We start from the raw sequence: 16,800 nt of genomic DNA, 5'->3' as shown, positions 1-16,800 counted from the left end.
AAAGATCGAAATGTCTATTTTTGAGAAAGAATAAATCACCACTTTTCTTAGAAACCATATCCGCCGCCACTGCTTTAGAAACTTCTTATTTACTTTAAAAAGGAATACCTACTTTATTGCATTTATATTTTAGGAAAATCTTAATTAGACAAACACTGATTTTTTTATAAAAATATGAAAGCTTTTTAAAACTACAGAAGATATTCTTTGACACAAATAAGGCTATATCCACACTATAACTATAACTTCACATAAGAAAAGGACTTCACACACTTCAGTTCAAAGAAAAAATCTACACATCTGAATATTTATAACACGTTCGAGGCATTTTCATAGCTTTTTATTCAATAACTAGCGGTTGACGAGACTTCCGCTTGAGTTTTGTATGACGCATTTTCTATGAGTCATTCTTAGAAAAAATTGTATTTAGGTCCTTCAAAATACTTTTTAGGAATACTAGCGGCCTACCCGCGGCTTCGCCAGTTGTGTCTAAATCCTAATAAATTATACATAATATAAACCTTCCTGTTTCAATCACTCTATCTATTAAAAAACCGCATCAATATCCGTTGCGTAGTTTTAAAGATTCAAACATACATAGGGACAGCGAAAGCGACTTTGATTTTACTATGTAGTATATTTAGATGCATAAGAACTGCGATAGTTAAGTTGAATTTATAGAAGAAACTAATAATAGTATTCGTTTTAGTGTTTGTTTCTCTGACAGACTTTTTAACCACTTGACTGTAATAAAAATGCTCCAGCGAACACGAAAAATACCTGTTTTACAAACAAAAGGCTTCACTATTTATTGCCCTGTTCCAAATAAACTCAAATGAAGTATCGGGGTACCTTAACACATTTTTAATGAATTCATCCCGACCGAAACTACAAAAAATACGTACTCCCGCCAGCAAAATAACCGCGTATTAGCATTACCCACGAGGAAAATATTGTATGAAAAATTGCCAGTATAAAAAGATGAAATTTGCTCAGCCCTGAGATATGAGTTTTCTAAGCGACGATCGATGTTATGTGCATCTGTTATTTTGTACCCTTACAAAGGATTTATTGGAAACCCTAATATAAGTCGAACTAAAAGGATGATTTGCTATAAATATTCTGGAAGATTCGAGACGTGACGGTTCCGATATATTTTCTCGGGAATCTAGGTTTTGCTGAGTTCGTTCCGCTCAATGATATTGTAAGAGGATAGTCTTTTAAATATTAAAAGAATGGAATAGAGATTTGAGAAGGTTTTTGGGATTATCTTGCATATTCAAAATTTGAAATGAGTTATTTAACCGCTGTTTATTTAAAGTCGATCTTAGACGATAATGCAGCATGACACGCATATTATGTAGATTTTAGAGATAATCTTTATCTTTAAATTCTAGTTACAATCAAAGACAATTCGTTATCTAACACCTGTGTATCTACACCTGACTATAAATTATGATGTTACATAATATGTAATTTGTAAAATTAAATTGTAAAACTGACATGATTAAAAAGAGCAACTATGGAGTTTCTTGCCGATTCTTCTCCGTAGATACTGCTTTCCGAATCGGTGGTAAATGTTAAAAATATGTACCTATGACGTTTCAAAAGTGCTTCTAGAAGAAGTCTAATTGAATAAATAAATGTTTGAGTTTGAGTTTGAGTTTGACAATTATTGTGACTCACAGTTGTGACTTCATTTTGTGTTTTATCTTGTTTTTATTTTTTTAATAATTAAATCAAAAATGATAAGTTTCTGTTAAGTGTAATCATTAACAAGGTAGATACTAATTTTATGCTTCATCACTCAAGATTATCTTTTTTTATTTATTGGAACGAAGTTCATTATCACGTGTTGCTTAAGGGGGCTAGACGGAAAAAATTAAGACGAAAAGTTGTAACGAAACTTTTTGCTATAGTTGTAAGCCGTGCGGCGTGCGCGTGTTTCTCTGTCTGTCTCTCCATCTCTGTCTTCGGTCCATCCCGCTGTCCCTTGACACCCCTCGAGTTCTTTTTATATCTATTTTTTCATATCTATTTTTTTATATCGATTTTAGGAATAACATACATTTCCTAGGAATTGTATACAATGACGGATTACATACATTTCCGGTAACATCGACATAAATAACATAAACTATACCTATATTTTACGACCCATTAAAGCGACGAGTTCAAGCCATGAAGAGCCCAGAGTTGGGAGCAATGGAGAGGAGGATCTCTGGGGCCTCTGGGGCCGGCTGGTTAATAACTGGGAGACAGAGTGGAGGAAACGCAACCAGTTCGTGCGTGATCTCGTGAGGCAGGGAGTGCCACATCATTTTAGAGGCATCGTGTGGCAGTTGCTGGCGGGAGTGGACTCCTCGCCAGAGAAGAAGTTATATGCTTCGTATATTAAGGTAATTATGTATCTTTATCTGATATTCCGAAGGTCTTGCTTTGATTATGTGCGTTATAATGATTGAATAGATAAAAGTAAATAGCAAAACAAAACCATCTTAAATTTCTATTTTTTACTATTTTTAACACGCTTATATTAGCTGTATGTTTGTTTGTAACCGACTCCTTTAAAAGTTAATTGAATCTACTGATCCACTTTCAACGGACAGATTTAATTCAAACTTTGTACTTCTATCGAGAATCGGTGACGATACAATAATTTAATGAGTTTATCTTATTAAAGCATGTTTTTTTAAAGTCTATATAATTTTATTAAACAGGCCAAATCAGCGTGCGAGAAGGTGATACGTCGAGACATAGCACGCACGTATCCGGAGCACGATTTCTTCAAAGAGAAAGATGGCTTGGGACAGAAGTCTCTCTTCAACGTAATGAAGGCGTATTCGCTGCACGATAGGGAAGTTAGGTACTGCCAAGGGTCCGGGTACATTGTTGGCCTGCTGTTGATGCAGGTAAATCATCTGTTAATGTGTTATATACACAGCAATTAAAACAAAAAGGAAATTATTTTTATAAAGGACATGGCCATGGGACATTAGGATAATAGTCGGAATTATGGGTCATATAGTATATCTTAAGTAGTCGCTTACCAATAGATACCAATAAACAGGAACAATAATTAAATAAAAATATATATTAATTAAATATTATTAATTAATATTTTCCGTGGGGTGCCGGTTTAAGAATAGCACCTCCCCATCTCCTCCCGTGGGTGTCGTAAAAGGCGACTAAGGGATACATCGTACCGGAACGGGCAGCAGCGTTCCGCGATTCATTACCTACCACCAACTGCGCTCGCCAACCCGCCTGCCAAGCGTGGCGAGTACTGGCATTATCCCCTCATGGATAGCACACCATGAGGCGTCGAGACATAGCACGCACGTATCCGAAGCACGATTTCTTCAAAGAGAAAGATGGCTTGGGACAGAAGTCTCTCTTCAACGTAATGAAGGCGTATTCGCTGCACGATAGGGAAGTTAGGTACTGCCAAGGGTCCGGGTACATTGTTGGCCTGCTGTTGATGCAGGTAAATCATCTTTTAATGTGTTATATAGACAGCAATTAAAACATAAAGGAAATTATTTTTATAAAGGACATGGCCATGGGACATTAGGATAATAGTCGGAATTATGGGTCATATAGTATATCTTAAGTAGTCGCTTACCTATAGATGCCAATAAACAGGAACAATAATTAAATAAAAATATATATTAATTAAATATTATTAATTAATATTTTCCGTGGGGTGCCGGTTTAAGAATAGCACCTCCCCATCTCCTCCCGTGGGTGTCGTAAAAGGCGACTAAGGGATACATCGTACCGGAACGGGCAGCAGCGTTCCGCGATTCATTACCTACCACCAACTGCGCTCGCCAACCCGCCTGCCAAGCGTGGCGAGTACTGGCATTATCCCCTCATGGATAGCACACCATGAGGCGTCGAGACATAGCACGCACGTATCCGGAGCACGATTTCTTCAAAGAGAAAGATGGCTTGGGACAGAAGTCTCTCTTCAACGTAATGAAGGCGTATTCGCTGCACGATAGGGAAGTTAGGTACTGCCAAGGGTCCGGGTACATTGTTGGCCTGCTGTTGATGCAGGTAAATCATCTGTTAATGTGTTATATACACAGCAATTAAAACAAAAAGGAAATTATTTTTATAAAGGACATGGCCATGGGACATTAGGATAATAGTCGGAATTATGGGTCATATAGTATATCTTAAGTAGTCGCTTACCAATAGATACCAATAAACAGGAACAATAATTAAATAAAAATATATATTAATTAAATATTATTAATTAATATTTTCCGTGGGGTGCCGGTTTAAGAATAGCACCTCCCCATCTCCTCCCGTGGGTGTCGTAAAAGGCGACTAAGGGATACATCGTACCGGAACGGGCAGCAGCGTTCCGCGATTCATTACCTACCACCAACTGCGCTCGCCAACCCGCCTGCCAAGCGTGGCGAGTACTGGCATTATCCCCTCATGGATAGCACACCATGAGGCGTCGAGACATAGCACGCACGTATCCGGAGCACGATTTCTTCAAAGAGAAAGATGGCTTGGGACAGAAGTCTCTCTTCAACGTAATGAAGGCGTATTCGCTGCACGATAGGGAAGTTAGGTACTGCCAAGGGTCCGGGTACATTGTTGGCCTGCTGTTGATGCAGGTAAATCATCTTTTAATGTATTATATACACAGCAATTAAAACATAAAGGAAATTATTTTTATAAAGGACATGGCCATGGGACATTAGGATAATAGTCGGAATTATGGGTCATATAGTATATCTTAAGTAGTCGCTTACCTATAGATGCCAATAAACAGGAACAATAATTAAATAACAATATATATTAATTAAATATTATTAATTTATATTTTCCGTGGGGTGCCGGTTTAAGAATAGCACCTCCCCATCTCCTCCCGTGGGTGTCGTAAAAGGCGACTAAGGGATACATCGTACCGGAACGGGCAGCAGCGTTCCGCGATTCATTACCTACCACCAACTGCGCTCGCCAACCCGCCTGCCAAGCGTGGCGAGTACTTGCATTATCCCCTCATGGATAGCACACCACCAACCAGGCCCCTAGTACCTGGCAGGCCCGCTATTCCTGGCTACGGTAGCGGCCATGGTAACGGCGGGGCAAGGGGTGCTAAGAATCACCGGATGAGATCCGGCTACCACTCCACACGACCCCTGGCCCTGGTAACATACAATGCACGCACATTGAGGACGGACGAAAAGATTGTTGAGCTGGAAGAAGAATTGAACAAATTACGATGGGATGTCATAGGGTTATCAGAAGTCCGAAGAGAGGGGGAGGACACGATAACGTTGACGTCTGGTAATTTGTTCTTCTACCGGGAGGGCGACTAACAGTCCTAAGGTGGAGTCGGGTTTATCGTCCATAAATCTCTCGTCAACAACATCGTAAGCATTGAGAGTGTGTCGAGCAGGGTAGCGTGCCTTATACTCAGAATATCTCAAAGATATTCGCTGAAGGTCCGTCTTCTCTATTCAATATTTTATATAGCTTACCTTCCCAAAAAATATTATGCATCCTAAAAATTTCCGGAAAAGCAAACCGATATTCTCTAATAAACCTAAAACCGTTTATTGAAAATCCATAACTTTGATTTTAGCGCTCGCAAGTCGAGGGCAATTAATTAAATTCGAGCGGGTATTCCACAAAAATTCCGTGTCATGTCCGTAACAGACACCAAATGTACGTTGGAATCATGCCAATGTCCCATGGCTGGGTATATCACATTTTTGGCAAAACCACAACCTTTATTTTAGCAATAGGTATTCCATTTTATTTGAACTATGCGGTGTTCATTTTATTAGGGCAGGTGTATTAAAATAAATGGTTCGCTGAAAATTCTGGAATCATTCAGTTAAAATTATCGTAGATATATTCAATCAATACTTAATTCGTGAATAGAATTTACTCAAACTCAAACATTTATTTATTCAACGACACTTCGTATTTCGACGACTCAAAGCTCAAAGCTTCTAAAGCACTCGTCGAAATAAAGAAAATAATAAAAGGTAGGTAATTATACATTCACGACGTTCCTGGCCTCCTGGTTGCATATGGACGAAGCTTTCCAATTAGGAGACTATGTATAATAAAGTACACTGCTTATCTGGTAATAATCTAAACAGCAGGCAGGCTTAAATATTTCACAAAATAAAACTTGCAGAGAGAGAGAGAGATCACTTCTCATAATTTTTACTGGCTAAAAAGAAGAAGATTTTACTTGCGCTGCAAAATTTTCTGCAAATCGCGCCGTTAAAAAGTCCAACAGAAATGCCTAGTCAATATTAAAATAAGTAAACTTTTTTCATTGTACTCGTGTTTCAACACTTGAAATTTATTTCCAACAATAGTTTGGTTTTTCAGTTCAGCCGGCTCGAGTGTTGTACAAACTTTGAGCGACGAATGTTCTGGAAACATTCAATTATTGTTATTTTTATAAGTACTAGCTTTGTAATGCAGTCAAATTTTCAAAATTCAACAACAACGTGATGTATTGCAGATAAATAATAAGGTTGATCTGTGGAGTTAAGGATCAAATAAGATAAAAATCATATTGCTTTGTATATGTTTATTTTGTACATTTACCAATTGTATCTTGCCTTTGCCTTATTTTTGCACACTCACCAGATCGTTTATCTCCTTTTATTGTTAGGGTTGCCTCGTAGAAATTGCTGCCTAGCGATAAGGCCGCCTTCTGCTGTTTATGTTGTCTTTTATATATTATTAACGCAATAAAGAATTTTCATTTATTCATTCAAAATCAATATTAGGGTTTAAATTTAGTCTTGTAAAGCAAATGCAATAAAAATGTTGCTCAAAATAAATATTGAGATTGTTAGAATGGCCAAATCACAATTAATAACCAAATTTATAACCAACCAACCAAAACAAAAATTAATGTTATTCAAATGCAGTAGACAGTAAGATTTTTAGAATAGTCATTGTGTTAATAATAATATCTATAGCTATCAACCGAAAGATGCAGAAGTAATATTATAGTAATGGATGGAACCGAACCATACAGAGCCTTGTCTTAGGACAATGTATTCTTGGCTCTGGTTTCTATAAACATTAGCTGGTGCAAAATAAATGGTACGTGGTGACGATGATATTCACGTTTGTTCAGAAATAAATTTTAGCCTAAAGACGTGGATAGACTGCTTAGTGCTTAGCTAGGTCGGGATTATTAAAACACCTAGGAGGCATATTATAGGAAACCATACAGGTAAATAATACGTAATAATATTCGTGCAGGTAAGATATTTTAATTATTTAGTTTCGATGCATTAAACTGCTTACAGATATTTGGAATTTTACAGAATAGAAAAAATCGTACATAGCGCGGGATTGGAACAAAATAAAACTGTCTTCACGAAGATAAAAAACGTGTTTGATGTATTGTAATTAATTTCTGTAAGGTAATTAACCCTACAGTACTCGCGTGGTCTACACGTGTAATCCAGTGAGACAAACTTGCAAATTTCTAAAAATTATTAGCTCCAGTTATTTCATCCTTTGTGTACTCTGATTTGGATAATTCCCGCATGCACTCAGTGCAGCGCGGAGAGTCGGGTGCGCGTGGTTGTGCAACAGGAGCTCTGCAAAATTCGCGGTCTACTTACGTATGCCGCGCGACCAACTACGTAAGTTTTTTGTTGTGACTGTTTCGTTTATTTTTTACAAATATTATATTGTGATTTTAAAAATAATGTTACAGACTTATAAATTATTATTTGCAGGTAAAAACTGAGTTATTTAGATAATTATGGACAACAGACGAAAGAGACTGATCGAGGCTTGCTTGGCCGAAGACCATTGTCGTGATGATCTTGGTGGCGACTAGTCAAGTTCAGATAGTAAAGATGACCATGCAGCAGTAGATGATAAATTGAAACCGAAAGCCATGCAAGGGGCAATGCCATGCGAAGACCATGCCATGCCATGAAATACCATTTTGAAATTGTATGTTTATTTTTTTGCAACTGATTAGACTAGGTAGGTATATTTTCTTTTTAACTCATATAATGTGAATTATGTGAGATCGATATTACGACTGAAAAAGAGGTATTTTTTGTTGTAGTTGTTTTTTCTAATCATAAAAGATATGGTTGTATGTTGTGTTGATTATTTTAAAAAGAAATATTATATTGTAATGAAAATTTATAAATAAATAAATAAACTTTTCAATTTATTTGTGTACTTTTTCTTGTTTTAAAAATGGACGCTTGAATACCCTTGTAGACCACGCGACGTTACACGTCACTTTTAGATACGCGACTATAACTGTAGAGATAATCAGTTTAGTATGTATCAACTTGCAAAACTGTTTCAGTACGATATGACACCAAAACAGAGAAGTTTTAAAACAGTTCATGTAAAATTCATAAATTCGTAAGGGGCTGAATTCGTCGGTTTCGCCATAGATTAAGAACATTCTAGATACGCTTCATGTAATAAAATATAATATTTTGAAGTGAAACTTCTTTAGCAGCGTTGAGAATAAAATTTCAATGTCTCACTCGAGTAAGGCGACGATTTTGGTATCTTTGAATCGTGCCAAAGAAGTTTCACTTCTGACACGTATGCTCGGCACTCACGATCTTTTTTCTTAAACTTCTGATAAACTTACCATAGTAATAATTTGTAAATAAAACGAATAAGAGTAAGCAATTTAAGTAGAGCAGATATAGAAATTACGTATAGGTATATAATATTTATGTATTATGGCTATAAGGGCATAATGTAATCCATGCGAGTGAAAACACTATTCAAAAGGTTCCATAAGAATACATATTACTTGTAACTTAGAATTTTACAAGACCTTGAATCTACGTCGAATATCTTGCGGTATCTACATCTGTGGTTAGTACAAATTTTGCACCCTTTAAGCCCCATTGGGCTAATATAACGGGTAGTGGAATTAGCAACAGAAACTTTGTAATACCGTGGGCACGAGCTTCTAGGTGGAAGTTTTATGGCACCGATGTTATATTTGTATAAGAAATGTTTTGTTTAAATAGATACGCGGTTTCAGTTGGATGGGAAATATGGAATGTTATATTGCGCTAAAGTTCTGTTTATTATATTATTATAATACTATACCAAAAGTTTGCTAAAGATCAATGGAGCGCAGCATTTTGGGCGTAAAGCTTTCTGATCGCATTCAAAATAGAACGCTGCGCTCAAAAACACAGATTGTCGACGTAGCCCATAAAGCTGCCGAGCTCAAATGGAACTGGGCTGGACATGTTTGCCGGATGTCCGAAGAGTTGTGGGCAAAAATCACCACTATGTGGATCCCCGACAATGGAAAAAGGCTGCGTGGAAGGCCCAAAATCAGATGGCGCGACGAACTGGACTCTCATTGCAAGGAATGAGCTAAAATTGCTCACATGGACTAAGGGAAGAGAGGCCTTTGCCCAGCAGTGGGACAGCCATGGCTGAACAATAATAACAATAAATAACTATACTATTGCCCGTTGTATTGTCTGAAGTATCTATACAACAAGCAATTTTATTTTCTACTAGCGGTCCGCCCCGGATTTGCCCGTGGTACATATTTCACAAAAAAAGGTAGCCTATGTTCTTTCTCAGGGTCTAAAGATTGTCTGTGCCAAATTTCATCAAAATCGGTTGAGAGGTTTAAGCGGGTAAGCGTAACAGACAGACAGACAGAGTTACTTTCGCATTTATAATAGGTATTAGTAGGGATTAGAATGTTAGTTTAGAGACTTATAAAGTGAGTCATCTGATTATGAATCAACTGGGGAGTACACGGAAGCTACCAGATATCAAATAGATAAGAATTATCAAAATCCGTTCACCCAGTCGAAAATTCTGAGATAACAACGATTGAGAACCATTTTTGAAATCGGTTAAAAAGATATATTGTATCGTAAAGATAAATATAACACAGCCAGATTCACGTAATCCTCCAACATCCAGACATAAGAATAGCGGGAAATTCTCTCATACATCCAAACATTCATATCCTCGCCAAAAATAGAAGCCACGAGTAGAGATCACACTCATTTGATTTACAACCAAATATCTTTATACGTGACGCCTAACGTATGCCTGTCACGTAAAATACGACGAAATAGCTTAACAATATGCAAGGAGTTCAGTATTATTATGTCAGCGCTTTTCTAAAGGGATATGTTCTTGGAAAATTGCATCAGTATGAAAATTTATGCTTCCGTGAATGCCATGTGAGTGAACAAATGGGGTGGATTTGGGTGAGAATTTTTAAGTAACTATGCTAGTTTTATATTACATGTACTAGCTACTTAAGGATTATTAATAATTGAAGATAGAGTAGAAAGATATTAAAAGTGGAAAAGGATTGTTTTAAAAGAGAAGTATGTCGTCTTAAATATGCACAGCCCCGTTGTTTTATGTAGTTAAGATATAGCCGATATTATAGTTACAAAACTGTTCAATCAATATTATAATGTATAAACTGTATTACCAGACATTGAATATTGTCAATTAAATAAAACACAGATGTAGAATACATAACAAGGCACGAAGACTACTTTTTTATCCAACTACGCTAGAATAAATAACAAAAGTTACATTTAGTTTATCAGTTTCCTGGAAGCACTTTAAAACTTCGTAACGAATCTCACTTTTACAAGTTTTACAAGCTTCCAATAAAGTTTACATAACTAAACTGTACTTTGTTTTCACGTATAACAAGTCGTAGTTTATTATCATTTATAAAGTGAAGATAGAAATTCATTACATCTTAACGCAAGACCGTTATCAGATCGAAGATTTTGACTTATCGGCTAGGATTGCTCTCACGACGCTTCAACCGAACGACCTTACCTATAGTTTATTATTTAATATTTTTGGACAAATAAATTGCAGTTTAATATTTATTATTGGTGGTGTACGCGGCCCTCATCACCCTGTGAAATATTGAACAGTTAAAATGACGCACAGTTGTAGTTTTCTGTAAAATACTAATTTGACGTGAACACCGAGCCTTACTCAGGAAATAAAATTATTACGTTTGGAATTATCTAGCTTTCGTATAGAACTAGCACGCCTCGACTATATAGTTAATGATTTTAACAGTAGAATTATCGGTATGGAAAAGAGGATTTTGAGTTTGGAGCAACAGCCACCACATACTGAAAATATTAAATTAGTCGAGACTGTGGAAATGTTGAAAAAGCAATTAAATGACACTGAACAAAATGGCCTTATGAGTGACATCGAGTATTCGTGTGTCACTTGAAATAATCGGAGAGAATCCTCATCACAGGCCACTCTCATGACGCAATACTCGCCACTGATTGGCTGAACTAAACCACAAACTTGGTTAACGAATTCCTAAATCATTTACGAAACTTAACAAGTTTAGCCACCCGGAATGTTCCGTCGAAGACATCTGCTTTGCATTAGAATTTCTTGATTGCACGCCGAATGCAGCAGCGCCCGAAATTTCTAACTACCGTCGTTTAATTGTTATACAATCGTGTACGCTGTTTTGACTCCAATTCCCATGTGACAACAGCTAAATTTGTATGCACGTAGCGAGAACTTGAAAATCAGTTGTTTTGCTAGTGTTTGGCGCTAGATTTTAACACTGTTACGATTTTATTACTTGTGTAAGCAAAGTTTGTGGGATCTGTAAATTGGGGTGAAACATTCAATGCATGTAATTAGGGAATTGTGTACGGGGCTATATTTTTAACTTAGGTATGTAAAGTGTGTCCATGTATTATTATATTTACGAATACAGTTACTGATTTGACCATGTATTACTTTACTCTTTGGATTTGACTCGTACGTGTTGATTGAAACTAATATTATAAAGCTGAAGAGTTTGTTTGTTTGAACGCGCTAATCTCGGGAACTACTGGTCCGATTTGAAAAATTATTTCGGTGTTAGATAGCTCTTTCATCGAGGAAGGCTATAGGCTATATATCATCACGTGTGCTACGACCAACAGGAGTGGAGCCACGGGGGTGAAACCGCGCGGAGCAGTTAGTAATGAATTAACAATCACGGTAGATTATAAGTCAGTCCGGCACCGATTTTTCATATAACATGCACTGTGATGACAGGATATGAAAAATCGGTTCCGCTTTAGATGGCAATCTCTTAAGTGAATTATAGATAAGCTGTTACTATACCCAATTTATATTTTTAAATTTATTTTTAAATGAGAAAGATCTTTACCAAATAACATGGACAGTTTGATAGGTAAACGGAGACAAACAGATAATTAAATTTAAGACCTACCAAGTTTACGAATTAATATACTGCACTTTCGACCTAGTTTTCTGTGAACATGTAAACAAATCGCCTTCGAGTTTCTAAGACCCAATTTCTAACGAAGCATGATCTAATACTAAAGCGTGTACCTCAAACAGAACTAAATAGATATACAAAACTAGCTCTTGCCCGCAGCTTCGCCTGCATGGTAAAGATAATTTGCATGGTACAAACTTTCGTCTTATATACCTAAATATACAAGAACTACCTAAATATACTACTCTATTTTACTCATATTTTAAAATAGTATTTATATTCAACACAATTTACCATCAACATTCGACCTATATACATTGCAATAAACTAAAATCCATACTAATATTATAAATGCGAAAGTAACTCTGTCTGTCTGTCTGTTACTCAATCACGCCTTAACTAATGAACCAATTTGCATGAAATTTGGTATAGAGATACATATTTTGATACCCGAGAAAGGACATAGGATAGGTGTTATCCCGGAAATCCTACGGGAACGGGTTTTTCTTTGAAAACGCGGGCGAAGCCGCGGGCGGAAAGCTAGTATAATATAAATTCTATTGCAAGTAGGCGAGAAGACAATTCGCTTCTACGTACTTAATACTATACTACGACCACGAAATACACATTATTATTCATTAAATATAATTAAAAGATACAAACAAACACTAATGTATTAAATAAACGCACACAAAGAACATTCCTTTACATTAAAGCTGCGTGTATTTAAATTAGAAGGTATTTCAAAGCATGAATACCTTTCATATCACGAAGTTCTAAGAAAACCTCGCATAATATTTAACTTTTCTTAATACTTACTCTTTCTTGTTAAAGATATCATACGCTCTGAAAATCATGTGTATGGAATAATTTAGGTCGTGTTTAGACCTATTTAAATAGCTTTGAATAAGTATAGCTAGCTTTCCGCCTGCGGCTTTGTCCGCTTTGTCTAAAACCTAATAAATTATATTATATTAAAAAAATATCTATAATATAGGTTTGAAGTCGGTGCCAAACACTAAGCATTTAGTCTTCATTTAGTATTAAGCCCGTGCACCGACATCAGACCTTTTTAGTAAATAGCACATCTAAATAATATTATGTAGTAATTAATAATACCAAATCTTTTTTATTTTTTACTTTTCCGTTTTTGAAGTCGGTTGTTTTTAGCGTGGTTATTTTTATAGTGTAAACGAAAACTCGTATTTAGTGTTTTTCAGTATTAGAACATTGCATAGAATCTTTTCGAACGCACTATGCCTGATGCAAGAATGCTCTACGCCTGTTTACACTTAAAGAAAGTTCAGACGCACATTATTAATTTATGTATTTTTAATACGTGAACTTCTTTCTTACAAAAGAAGCGTTACAAAACCAAGGTTCCCGATAAACAATTACACTTATCTGGAATTCGATAAACGCAATTATATTATGACCCTTATCAAGCTTAGGAGTTGGATACTAACCTTTATTACTTCTAGAATCAAATTTAGTTCTAGCTGATTATTTGTAAGATACAAGACGATCTAGATACGATTTTTATATCAAGCAAATGTAGGACTACCTATGTGGTATGAAAATAAGAGAAATGCTGATTTTATTGAAACCTATAACTTTAAAATCAACAAATGAAATTATTTTTGTTCCCAAAGTTGTAATGTAAGCGAAAAAGTATATATAATTATCTAAAATATTGATTATGTACTTATTTATTAATCTTATTAAATATTAAATTGAATAATCATATTAATAATGCCATGGTTTCTAAAATTACCCTTAGTAATAATGATTATTCATTCTTCATTAACTTAACTTAATTTCGCTCAGGAAACCTAATTGTGTTTAATCGAATACGATCCTAAACAATTTAGATCTAATAAAAGAGAATTTTCTCCAAAACAGACTTTTATTTGCTTCGTTTCCTTTATTAAATGTATTAATTAGACTTTGTAAAGACCTAATTATATTTTTAACGTCATCAATTATTGAGCTTTATCTATAGGTCTATCTATACTAATATTATAAAGCTGAAGAGTTTGTTTGATTGGACGCGCTAATCTCAGGAACTACTGGTCCGATTTGAAAAATTATTTCGGTGTTAGATACAGATAGCCTATTTATTGAGGAAGGCTATATATGCTCACGCTAAGACTAACAGGAGCGGAGCAATGCGGGTGAAACCGCGGCGCACAGCTAGTTCTGTATAATTTTTAGGTTCAAAATGCTTTTCAATTTAACCTAGTTCAATTACTTACTATATTATTAATGATTTCATATTAGTAATGTGTACATTCATGATATTAATCTAAAATTAATGTATTACAACTGATTACTTAGGCCGATATTGTCGTTCTAATTTAGATAATCCCGTTTGATTTAACCTCAACTTGTATTCCTCGCTACAATCCTCGCACATGTGGAAACGCAGCCTAATTTTGTTAAAAACCCTTTGTCATACGATACAAAGATAGTTTTCAATTCCTTGTGAAAGGCTTGGCTCCGATGCCAGCATAACTTCTTTAAAATGTTTTAGCTCAAAGTTCGGAGCGTTGTTTCGTTTAACCCTTAGCTGGTATCGCTAAACTTGGCCAACTTAACTGGTATCGGGGGTAAAAAAAGACCCCATGAGAAAATAAAAAAAAAATTGTTATAAAAACAGGTTTTTTACTTTTTAATACAATTTTATTAATTAAGTAACTCTTAAAGTAAGTATTTAACGACAATATAGTGCTCTATAAAGTAATTAACCATACAAATTTTTCAAATCAAATAATATCCTATTTTTGCTTTAATTTTAGTGATGTTCACTTTGAGATCCATAAATTGTACAAAAACTAAAAATTAACATGAAAAATATTCTTACTTTAGTTTTCTTATATAGTCTAAATAATAAAAAAATAAACTTTTATCAAAAAACATAGAAAACAAAAAAAATGACAACTTATATGTACCAGTAACAAAATTCTTAGTAAAATTTCTAACATTTAGAACATATGATCGCTGTTCGCCAGAGGTATGACTAGCTGCTTCTTCTTCATCATCATCTCCTTCGCTGCTACTATCAGAACTTGAAGTTGAGGCGTCAGCTTCTAATACACTCTCTTCAGAACAAGTAGCTATCTCTGCTTCCTCACAATCACTTATTTGTTCATCATCACTTACAGAAGCAGCTGGTCTGTTGAAGGTTTCCGGTTCATTTTCTTCTTTTTCGTCATCTAATAATTCAGCTATTTGATCGTCAGTCAAAAAACTCTCCATAATGATCGTTAATAACTCAAAAAATAAAGAAAATAATTTTAGAATCAATTCAGACAAACTTACACAAATGGTATCGGGGGTGATTTTTGACCCCAGCAGTGTACGTACCTCGGCTCCTTGTAACAGAAAAGTAACACTTGTATGTCGTCCGTCTCACGCCCGAGATGTTATGAGATTAGCTAGATGAACAAGAGTATAAGTTATAACACTAAAAAGTTATGACCAAAATTTCGTTGCACTGGGGTGATTTTTGACCCCCGATACCAGCTAAGGGTTAAGATGACCCACGGGTCGCTTCATAGCTAAAGTTGGACGGATTAAAAATATTACGTTGTGTGGATTTTATAAGAGGAAAACGGGTTGTTAGTTTCTTGTCTTATTTGTACTGGGTGTATCAACACCCAGTCTAAACTATCAAGTTTATAACGTTGTTATGTTGTTTTTTATTGAATTGATTACGAGAAAGATTATAGTGCACAAAGTTAATAACAGTTGTACACGATCAAACCATTCTCTTCCAACTTCTTACTGCTTACTGTAGTGTATTTGCATTATGCATTATCTGTGGATCATATTTGTTGTGTGGGTATTTGGGAAATAAAAGTCAGTCTTGATTATATATCGGTATTCGGTAAATAACGTACATATTTACTTTCGTATTAAGTATAATTACTTATTTCAATACAAATATAACACTTACAATATCGCTGTTTATTTACTATTAGATAGAAAGCTTAAATAGTTTAATAATTTAAGATTTATTTCTAAAATTACTACTTATTAAACTCAGAAAAAAAATAGAACACGTAGTCAATACTTGATACATTAAAAACAGTACCATTTCAGTACAGAAAGACATCAAAAAATATTCGTCATTCACTCAGTCACAGCCTTATTTCTGCCCCAAGATTTCACTTTAAAACTGGTGAATAATATTCCCCATAAGTGTCACCGAGCTACGTGATTTCAGTGTTCCTTTGCGTTCTGCATTCAGATCTGCACGTGACTATACTGGAAACGTGGTGACGTCACAGGCGCAGCGATGAGCGGAGCGATGAGCAGAGCGATGAGCGGAGCGATCGTGAAACTGAAAAACTTTTTATTCGTGTGAATAAATATTTTATTTATTTATTCATGTGAACAAGTATTTTACAAATATGTAATATTTTTTTAAATATCTTCGTTTAACAAGCTTTCCGCGGCTTCGCACGAGTCGTCAAATATAATTTCCTTAGAAATTACATATCTCATTAGACATGTCG

The 16,800-nt window shown here is 35.4% G+C and overlaps 1 pseudogene across 1 annotated transcript; it reads left to right on the top strand.

The window, feature by feature from the left end:
• The first annotated feature begins 2,141 nt into the window (after window positions 1-2,141).
• LOC149478464 (ecotropic viral integration site 5 ortholog pseudogene) lies at window positions 2,142-2,981 on the top strand (annotated as a pseudogene). The gene is made up of 2 exons (XR_016317397.1): window positions 2,142-2,399; window positions 2,721-2,981. The product of XR_016317397.1 is annotated as an ecotropic viral integration site 5 ortholog pseudogene (transcript).
• The last annotated feature ends 13,819 nt before the right edge of the window (window positions 2,982-16,800 follow it).

The sequence above is a fragment of the Colias philodice genome, chromosome 22 (assembly GCF_061535455.1).
Source record: "Colias philodice isolate Cphi_HAF_F1 chromosome 22, ilColPhil1 Martin Lab GWU primary, whole genome shotgun sequence".
In the NCBI taxonomy this organism is placed as follows: Eukaryota; Metazoa; Arthropoda; class Insecta; order Lepidoptera; family Pieridae; genus Colias; species Colias philodice.
Note: the sequence above shows the minus strand (reverse complement) of the source record. Positions and strands in the feature narration are given on the sequence as shown.